The sequence below is a fragment of the Coturnix japonica genome, chromosome 1 (genome assembly GCF_054131305.1).
Source record: "Coturnix japonica strain WE chromosome 1, WE-NBRP24, whole genome shotgun sequence".
NCBI lineage: Eukaryota > Metazoa > Chordata > Aves > Galliformes > Phasianidae > Coturnix > Coturnix japonica.
Window position 1 is genome coordinate 23,521,429 of NC_140663.1, and position 10,299 is coordinate 23,531,727.

General features: G+C 39.7%; 1 long non-coding RNA gene across 1 annotated transcript; it reads left to right on the forward strand.

Annotated features, from left to right (window-relative positions):
- Positions 1 to 831: 831 nt before the first annotated feature.
- Positions 832 to 4,731, forward strand: LOC116653003 (uncharacterized). Its single transcript, XR_014941062.1, has 2 exons — positions 832 to 985; positions 4,512 to 4,731. It is a non-coding gene; the product is annotated as an uncharacterized LOC116653003 (long non-coding RNA).
- The last annotated feature ends 5,568 nt before the right edge of the window (positions 4,732 to 10,299 follow it).

Consider the following 10,299-nt stretch of genomic DNA (forward strand, 5'->3'; position numbering starts at 1 on the left):
CTCTTTCCTGCCTGCTCAAGCACCACACCTTGAATGCCAGAGCAAACTAGTGCTGTTCAAAGGAATTCAATAAATGCAACTATCCTAACAAATGGTGGATGTTGAACAATATAATATTCCTCTAAGGCAAAGTTTCACAACCTAAACAGGCCTTTGTCTTGTACATCTACTTGATATATGTGTCAAGCTAGCAGGAGCTTGTTGTGCATTGAGAAGCAATGTCTTTAGTACTCACAAAGTAGAGCTGTCTGAAGCCAATCTTTCAGCCGTGATGAGAAGGTCTGCATTATGTACTGAGCTCTGGGTTTATATATTTCTCTACACAAACTGGAGAGGAGCAATAGTCATGAATGTAGGCTATTGGTAACTCAAATAAAGCATAAGGAGAATTCACAGTAAGAAGTTCCATGAACATTAACCGAATGCCTACTGACTCCATGTACCAAGATCCCCATTTCAGAAGACATACATTTGTCTCTGGGTAACACCACTCACATATTATCACTTCTGTAATTGTCTCTAACTGCACTCCATATCTTCAGACAATGAGATCTCAAGGGGCCTAAATTTCCCCTTACTACTTCTTCCACAACAGTGGATGTCAGGATCTCACTCCTTGACTCATTCACTTCTCTGTGGGACTCCAAGATACTCCTTCTTTCCTTGTCTGATCCAGCATTTACTAAAGAACAGTTTAACTGGGAAGTGAATGTAACTTTTCTTCCTCCCTGCTCTTTTCCCATTATTACAGATACCCTCTGTAATAATACCCACCACCTCATTGGAAGACAAGGAACAGACAGTAGAAGAGGTAAGAAGTGTTCTGAGAGCCACAGGATATGGCAGTATTATTGTCAACTTTAATTTCAGTATTTTTGGTACTGTCATTAACAGAATCACAGAATTGTAGGGGTTGGAAGGGACCTCTAGAGATCATCGAGTCCAACCCCCTGCCAAAGCAGGTTCCCTACACCACGTCGCACAGGTAGGCGTCCAGGCGGGTCTTGAATATCTCCAGAGAAGGAGACTCCACCACCTCCCTGGGCAGCCTGTTCCAGTGAATTTAGATCAGCAGCAGTATCACAGTAACAGCATGAAGCCTGTCCTGAGCACAGATAGGGCAAAAACGTCATAACTCAGTGAGCGCTGGGTGAGTGCGATTTCGGATCAGCCGGCTGTGCTGGCGCTCGTCCTGCAGGGGGCGCTGTAACACAGCGCAGAGACGCGGCGCTTTCAGGCACCGCCCACGCCGCGCCCGCTGATAACGGTGCTATTAAGTGCCAGCGGTGTCCGCAGCGTGGGCCGCCGGCTGCTTTCTGCACTTCCACAATGATTTTATCTAAAGCGTGAACTGGGTAGTGAAAACCACACTGCACACAGCTGAGTCTTTCTTCAGCAGACGCACGATTGTGGTGTCAATCAGCGGGAACGCTTCTATTGTGAGTCGAAAGCCGCGTGTTAAAGGAAACAAAGGAGTGGCACGCTTGTAAAACACAGAATCACACACACATAATCACAGAATGACCCGGGTTGGAAGGGACCTCAAGGATCATGTAGTTCCAACTCCCCTGCCTGGCAGGGCCACCAAACATACACCTTTACTAGATCAGGTTGCCCAGGGCCTCGTCCAACCTGGTCTTGAACAACTCCAAGGACGGGGCATCCACAACCTCCCTGGGCAGCCTGTTCCAGGGCCTAACCACTCTCTTAGTAAAGAACTTCCCCCTAACGTCCAACCTAAATCTTCCCTCTTTTAACTTAAAACCATTTCCACACGTTAATTGAATGAAGGTCAACGATTATACTGACATGAATAGTCAGCTGATATATGAAGGCTAAGGATGGAGCTTGGCATCCATAGGAAAAATGGCCAAGTAGTGTTGGGGCTACCATGGCCTCCACCTGAGCCCACCATTCACCACCTAAAGTGGAAATAAAGTAACGCTTTGTGTACCTTGTAGGGGTATGTTGGGGAGGAAACTTTGTTCTTTCTAGTAGCAAATGATACGCGATTAATGAGCCTGTACAGGTTTGATCGTGTATCATAGTAAGATTGATTGATTGCATGGTGTACTCCAGAGGAGACTGAAGGACACATGTGGAGTAGTTTTGTGCACTGTGTTTGAAGAGATGCTGGGAAGCCTCTCACATATCCCCTGCTAGAAAATGAAGAGAAAAAAAAAATAATCCCACAGAAAAAAACAAATGTATCTCTAGATTAATAAACAGAATTACAGAGATGGTCAAAATCAAAAGAGAATCTTATTTTCTTGTCTCTAGAGAATTATACAGGTGTCTGTTTAAAGAAGTTGTGATTATATTTAAAGCTTTTTTTTAAGACCTTGTTCTTAATATCTGAGAAGCATAAATTGTCAGTATTTCCTAATATTTCAGCCGTTAATGGTACTCCAAGAAAACAGCCATTGGAGAAACGTTTCCCAGCAAAGCGTAGTGATTTTTGAAGTTAAAATTTTAGTGGGGTGAGAAGGATTTAAAATGTTTTGAAGAATGAAAATGAATAGCAAGAGAGTGAGGAAGGGTTCTGGCACCATAATTAATAAAGCTAAGATCTAAAGAAAATCAGAGACAACACTTCAGATACGAGAGCAGTTGCAAAAGATCCACCACCAATAAAATAAAATAAAATAAAATAAAATAAAATAAAATAAAATAAAATAAAATAAAATGGAAATGGAAAGGGAATTGTTCGGTTAACAAAGATGAAAAGCGTAGATGAGTTTCGCAATCATCATCAACAATGTGAATCTGTACTGTGGGAACATACAGTAAAAACAACACTAGCATAAGGTACGCTCCTACTGCCAAATCTGCTAAGCAAATAGGAGCTTCATTTTGCACCAGCTGCAGCTTCCAAGTGGTCTACAAGTGTGACATATGGTCTACAATACGTAGATTGGTGCTCTAATTCTATGGCTGGCCTCCACTGTACCTAAGTATGTAGGACATATGTTAGATTACATTACTTAATTGTGCATTACCTTGCATCTGTAGGATTAATCTGCAAACTTCTGATTCACTTTTCAATTTGAATGATGAAGATTTCAGATTTGTCTGTGAAATTATGTTAAGATTGCAATTTAAATTCTCTTCCATTTTTATAATGAAGCTCATATGTTATTTGAGGAGAAAAAAAGGGAATAGTGATTCTCAGAGCACTGAAACAATAAAGTATGTTTCCATTTGCATGATTTATGTGATGTTTAGAATGCTATGATGTATTTGAAGAGCCAGGCTTTCTGTTCTGAAAAGAAATCCAATCATTGAACTTAACATTTTAATCATCATAGGATTGTTTTTGACAAAGCTGTGTGCCTATTTCATATTGTAATGTACTGTAATACAACACTGCATTAAGAGCTAAGGAGCCATTATACTGGAAGGCCAACTGTATCTATCCTTGGCTGCATCAAAAGAGGGACAGCTAGCAGGGCAAGGGAGGTGACTGTCCCCCTCTACTCTGTCCTCATGAGGCTACATCTGGAGTACTGCATTCAGACCTGGGGCCCCCAGCACAAGAAAGATGCAGAGCTGTTGGAGTGGGCCCAGAGGAGGGCCACAAATTGGACAGCTCTCCTCCTACATAAACAGACTGAGGGAGTTGGACTCAGTCTAAAAGAAGAGAAGAGACTGCTGAGACATTGCGGCTTGCCAGTAGTTAAAGGGAGCTTATGTACAAGATGGAGTCTGACTTTATACATGATTTGATAGCGATAGGACAGGAGGAGAGAGTTTTAAGCTAGAAGAGGGGAAATTTAGGTCAGATGTTAGGAAGAACTCTTTAATCAGAGGGTGGTGAGGTACTGGCACAGGCTGCCCTGAGAAGCTGAGGATGCCCCATCCCTGCAGGTCTTCAGTGCCAGCTTGGATGAGACCATAGGTAGCCTGAGCTGATGCCAGCCCTGCACAAAGCAGGGGGTTGGAGCTAGATGGTCAGTAGCATTCTTTCCAGCTCAAGTCATACTATGATTCTAAGAATAGAGCAGGATGTGTTTTATTTGCAGACAACATTGCTACCACCTCACTTATTGATTGTCTTCAGTGGAGCTTGCTAAGCTATTTTTATCTTACGGTTTGTTGTCTAATGAATTGATAGGAAGTAATGTTCTAATCTGCAGATTTGGAGGAGTCTAGACATACTTGGAAGGAAATTTCATTGCCTTCCATAACACTGAAGCTGTTACTTGGGGATGAGAATGAGGAGAGAAAACAAACTGTTGTTGGACTGGGCAACAGAATGTACATTAATCTGATCCAGTAAATGTGTTGATCAGCCTATGAATCATATTGTATCATGGCCTGACTTGAGTAAAAATCAAGAAAATGAGAGATTTCTTTCTTTCTTTCTTTCTTTCTTTTTTTTTTTTGATAGCCATTATTATTTTCCTGCAATATAGTAATCTATCTGAGGTTACCTAGATTATCATGAACAGAAGACAGAATCTCTAGATTGTTCTTTTAATCTTTCTATAATTTTCCAATTTTTTCAACAGGATTTTCATGTTCTGGTTAGCTGTTGAAGAAAATGGAGAGAACATAACTAACCCCTAAGAAAGCATGTATTTTCAAGTCTTCAATGTGAAAACTTCACTTATGATTAATTGTGGGTAATGCAGTTGGATGGTTTGCACATGGTCAGAAAGCTTTTCTATTTAATCCCTTAGTGTGATGTTTACTTCTTTCTTTAAAAAAAAAAATTAAAAAAATAGCTTTTATGTTTGTACATTTACCTGCCTGTCTGTCTCAGACCACTGATAGTAAGTTGAAATACAGCTCTTGAAATGGCACTTCCAGTTGAAACTTTTAGAGGAGTAGTGACTGAAGTCTCAGAACTCTTTAGAAAATACAGTGGCTATACAGCACAGGTCATTTGAGGATGCAGACGCAGAAACAGGGGACTAACTCAAATTGATATTTCCCCTTAATATCCTATCAGAATAATCTTCTTATCCCATATCATTAAATCACGTAAGAACTTAAGATGACAGCTAAACACAATTAGAATTTCCTAGAGGATACAGCAGGGCATTTGAGTATGGCTTTAAATACATGTACAGGATTCATGTTCCTGTTCAAAAGGATTATTTTCTTCAAGCATCCTGCAGGGATTAAGCAATTCATACTAGAAAGCCATTGGTGTAACTCCAGTGGTCTCCTACGCATACTAGATGGTCTAGGGTAACTCAAAGGCAGTGCAGTTGAGGCCACAACTTGAAATACTATGAACATAGATATAAAATTTAAAACTGGGAAAGAAAAGTAATTTTCTACTTCCACTAAAACTGACTTAATATAAATGTGTGACTAAGGAAAGGACAGGAAATAGCTGGACTTTTTCAGCCTTCTCCTTCAATAAATGCGCACTACTCTGCGCTATGCTTACACCAGCCATTTTTTGTTTAAAAAAAAGAAAGGTGAAACTTACTTCTATCTATTAAAATAAACATCATTATTGCCCTGGCTGTGTAACAAACTATCCTGCAGTCTACAGGCAGTAAATGATTTCCAGGGAATAGTTAAGGACAAATAAATGAAGTAAAAAGCAGCAAATCTTGTGATTTTTCACTAGTTCAGGCATATCACAATTTTAGCCCCTTGGTATTGTTAATTTACTTGTAATCTCCCTGCTGTTTCACTCTCTTCTCTCAGTGGCAGATCTAATAAAAATATTGCATCTCTAAAGAAGGATTCAGGAAGAATGAAGGTATCTAAGATCAAAACTTCATTCTAAAATCCTCCTTTGCTTCACTGCCACCAAATGATGGAGGCACACCATCTCACTCAAGGTCTCACTACAGAACATCCAAGGAAAGCTCTGTTTTCTGGACTGCTTGTATGAATTACACATTTCAGAACTCACCATCTGAAGATTAATTCAGCTGCTTCCTCAGCCCTGCTTTACCAGGGAGAGTACCAATGCATTTGGCTGCTGACAAAGGTGTAGAAAAGAGAGAGCAACCAAGAGCGCAGCTTGTAATCTCAGGGCTATCACAATTTTCTGTAGTGATCCCAGGATCATTTCAGGGACCACAGCTGCATTTTATGCAATGCCTCATTAGGAAATTTCTCAGCAAGTCTTCTGCTGACTTATATTTATGCTGCTTTCATTTCTTTCCCCAACCTGGAGAATCAGTTGGCTAAGCAGAGCTCTTGAAGCTCATGAAAGGAGTATTCATGGACTCATTTATTTTCTGGAGTCTCCAACTGAGAATTAATCCACTCCTAATTTTACATTATTGACTTCTACTTTTTTCCACAGTAAATTTTAAAAAGACAAATAAAATGTACTTATTTATATTGCATCACTTTTGAGGCATGATGTACAAAATTACTTGATGTACAGTGATGGATATTTACTGCTGTGGGTGATTATATATGTATGATCAGCAAAGATTTAGCTCGTCTACAAAAAGGGAGCTGTATTTAGGTACTGGAAGGAAGCTGTAGGACATGTGAAATTGAGGGGAGCTAAGTGAACAAAATAATCACAGAAATGTCACCTGCCAATGGCTTTGGCAGGGACTCAGGCTCCCTGTGGAGCTTTGCAGACACTGTTCCTAGGACACTCCAGGGGCACACCTACAGCCTCTTATGACTATGGAGCCTGTATGTCAAACGTGTTTTTACAGCAGCAAGCTTTCTCCACAGCACACCGGCATGCCAGAGTATGGGCCATTAGGAAACTGTTCATTCCCTTAGAGGCTGAAACCACTTTTCTAGTCTTGCAGCCCTGGCTCAGGGGAGAGGTAGCAAGGGTTATTTATAATGAAACCTCTCTACCCTCCCTACCAGTGCAGCGCTGATGCTCATCTGTCAAATACTCCTGACAACTCGTTAGTGCTCTGTCCACCCAGAAGGTAAATTCATCCTCGTAATCAGACAGTGAGTGCCTGCCCAGGCCTCATGGGTGTTGCCCAGACAGTTGCCAGGTTCTCCTGCTTTTTCCTCTGGTTTATCAAGAGATGGCAGCAGAAAGCCATTTAACCTTTGATCTTGGTCCTCAGGGCCTCTATTCATCACAGAATCACAATGGAAATGCCCATTTGACCAAGCCATCCTGTCAGGACTGAGCTGAAAGAGCAGCCCACTTCAGGCAGAGAGATCGCTGAGTGCTTTGCCTTCCAAGTCATTTAGAAAGGTGGTGGAGATGGCAGAGAGGATACAGTGCTAACAGTAACCAAGGAGATGCAATGCAGCCTTCTCCATCAGCCTGCATCCTGCCCACCAGGCCAGCTGGGTTGCTTGGGGTCAGGCCCAGAAAGGGCTGCAGCAGGCAGGAGCTGTCTGCAGTGATTATGAGGTCAGTCCAAGGAGAGAGGGAGTCAAGGTAACCCTGGGCAGCCTCGGAGATACTGAATGCTATCAATGATATATTGATAGGGCTTCCTATCAGTGAGATGCTGAGGGACATAGGACAACCAAGGGTTAAACATTAGATGAAGGGGAAGATTGCTGAAAATGAGCAGAAACACAGCTAATGGACTGAAGCACTAATAAAAGTCATCCCATGAGTCTGAGTTCTTTTGGGAAATTAGCCCTTGGTTTGGGGTTTGCAGTAATGCTGGCACTTCTCTTTTAGACAGGGTCACAAAATATTTGGACTGAGTGTTGCTATCATAATGAAACATTGAAGGCGAGGGACACAGGAGGGAGTTTTCTGATTCACTGTGACAAGCTGACAAGTCATTTGCCTACAGTGACATTTGTGAGAGAGAAAAAGTTGGTAACGTAATGTAGCAATAAAGACAGCTGGAAAAAATATTTTAAAATTAGACATGATTAGAAACATAATACCTGGCTATGTTTCAAGCATTATTTAGTTTTCTTGCTAAAGAAAGAAATAATTGTCAAAATAATTGTGTTTAAACAAGATTTGTAAAAAAAATGTAGTATTCATTAGTGAATAGCAAGAGACATTCTCAAGCATTTCAGGATGCCTTCAAAAGTTGGTTTCAGGTAAACTAGAATCAGCTGCATTTAAACTCATGACAAGTTTTCAGTGTCACTCTTAAATGTCACTAAGGAGCTGCCAACAGGTAAGTAATGGCACGCAGCTGCTCAAGCCCCTTACAGCTGGAGATAAAGAATGAAATGCATGTGGAAGGGAACTTGGGGCTCTAAAGAAAACCATTAGCAATGTACTCCATGAAATGGATCCACTTTTTTTTTTGTTTTCTTTTTTTCCTGTCTGTTGCATTGTAATGAAAATGGGTCCAATCCCATGTTTGTGCTCGTGAATGTGAATCAGGATTGCTTCTGCTGGCAAAATACAGCCTCTCCACAATATCTAGTTTTGGTTTACCTGAGATTAGAATTTAATCTCAATAGAAATAGCAAGCAACAGCAAAATGATCTCTTTTGTTACTAGGAAAGCTTAGGTGGATGCCCTGTGTTGTTATTAGAGGTATTATAAAATGTTTCTTTTGCTTATTTTCTGTTACACTGTGAAAAATTTTTCTGGATGAATAAAACTTGATATAATCGAAGCACTGTTTCTTTGTGAGTGAACTTGTCATTTTTTCAACAAATCATGAGATGTAGAGCAGCTTCCCAGATTATTTTTAATTTCTTGTATTTGCTTTCTTTTTTTTTTTTTTTTAATTATTTAAATCAGCTCTAATATCAATCAACAAGGTTTGATTGAGAAGACTTAATGAAAAAACAAATCGGATTAGTAACTAGAGAGATGAATAAACATACAAAAAAAAAAAAAAAAAAAAAAAAAAAGAATAGGCTACATAAGAGAATTCCTTCCTGGGATATGTCTGACATTTAGCAAAAATTACATTATCTTTTTTATTTAATAAATGACAGGGTCTTCCTGTCTGCTAGAAATCTAACAAACCTCTGTAGAAGATGTATGTGTGAACTTTGCTGTGTTGGGTCAATCTGCGAGTTTGACTCAGAACATCCACCAATGATACGTTTAACTAGTTGCAGCAGGCTTAAATGCTTTATGTCATGACATCACTAAAGAAATCAGCCCTGCAGAAAACATAATCTTGGCATCCTAGAAAATTGCCTTCAGATCTCAAATTACTGACATCACAGAGATCTGGCCATCAACAGGCTTCTTAAACTTACTGTGACAGCAAATATAAATATTAAAATAAATCATTTTGTGAAGAAGATATTGCAGCAAAATTAGCTTTCTTTCCCAACCTTTGTCAGTCTAGGTTTATTACAGCACTTAGCATGGAACGGCAACTAGCTTAATAACACTAAATCACTGCATTAAAATTCTAGCCACTGTGCCACAGTCCTGCTGTCTATGTGGGGAGACTACATAAAACCTCTCTCATCATTCAGATGCCCCTCCATTGAAATATAGTGGACAACTGTCAATAGGTCAATTACTTCACCTAGTAAAATGATGCACGTTGCTGAAGGATATTGCTGCATAGCATTCAGCAGCTTATACAGGGTTTCATAACTTGCCAGACTAATTGGAAAAAAAGAAAAAAAAAAAAAAGATAATTCATATATAGTGGTTTTCTAGTATTTAAATGTGTATGGGCAAAATAAATACACCTGTGGGTCACGCACCTGAAAAGTACACAAGTGATTTTTACATATTGTTCTTGTAAGTCTTCCAAGATTTTCATCTATGTATGCAACCAGAAATACTTACTCAATTAAAACATTGTTCTTCTATTTGTAAAATTACTATGTAGTCTTACAGTATGAGAGAACACAAGTGTTCAAAATGTCTTCTACACTGTAACCCTGGCAGTGCAGAGTCTCCCATCTGTCTTCTGGAGTCCCAGTGAGTTTTCTAGTCCATGCAGCACTTTTCCCACAAGTTAAGTATTATGGAACAGCATAAAACCTCTGTGTTCAATACGATTTAGCAAAGATAACCCAGAAACTTTTAAGAAATAAGTTTTTGGTTATGTATTTTTCAGAAAAACTGTTTGAAAAATTATATCTACAGTTCAGATGGCCATGGGCTGAATACAAAGAAACTTCTGTGGACATGGCTATTTGTGGAGTACTTTATTGTTCTCCAAAAAACGATAATCTTCCTCTACCGCTGTTGCGTTCTAACTACAAACTAGATTTAGTGAGTGCACTTGTATGAGCAAAGCTGTCATATCAAGTTTCATTTGGAATTCAAACCATCTAGCAGCTGCCAGAGTACTTGCAAAGAGATCTGTCTCAACAAGTGTGACGTAATGAGAATTCACAGGAAAGTTAAGTGTAAGGTCTTGTGATAAAAGATCAGATACAGAAGATCCATAAGATGGGAAGCCTTGTTAGATGTATTTTCACATTTTCAAT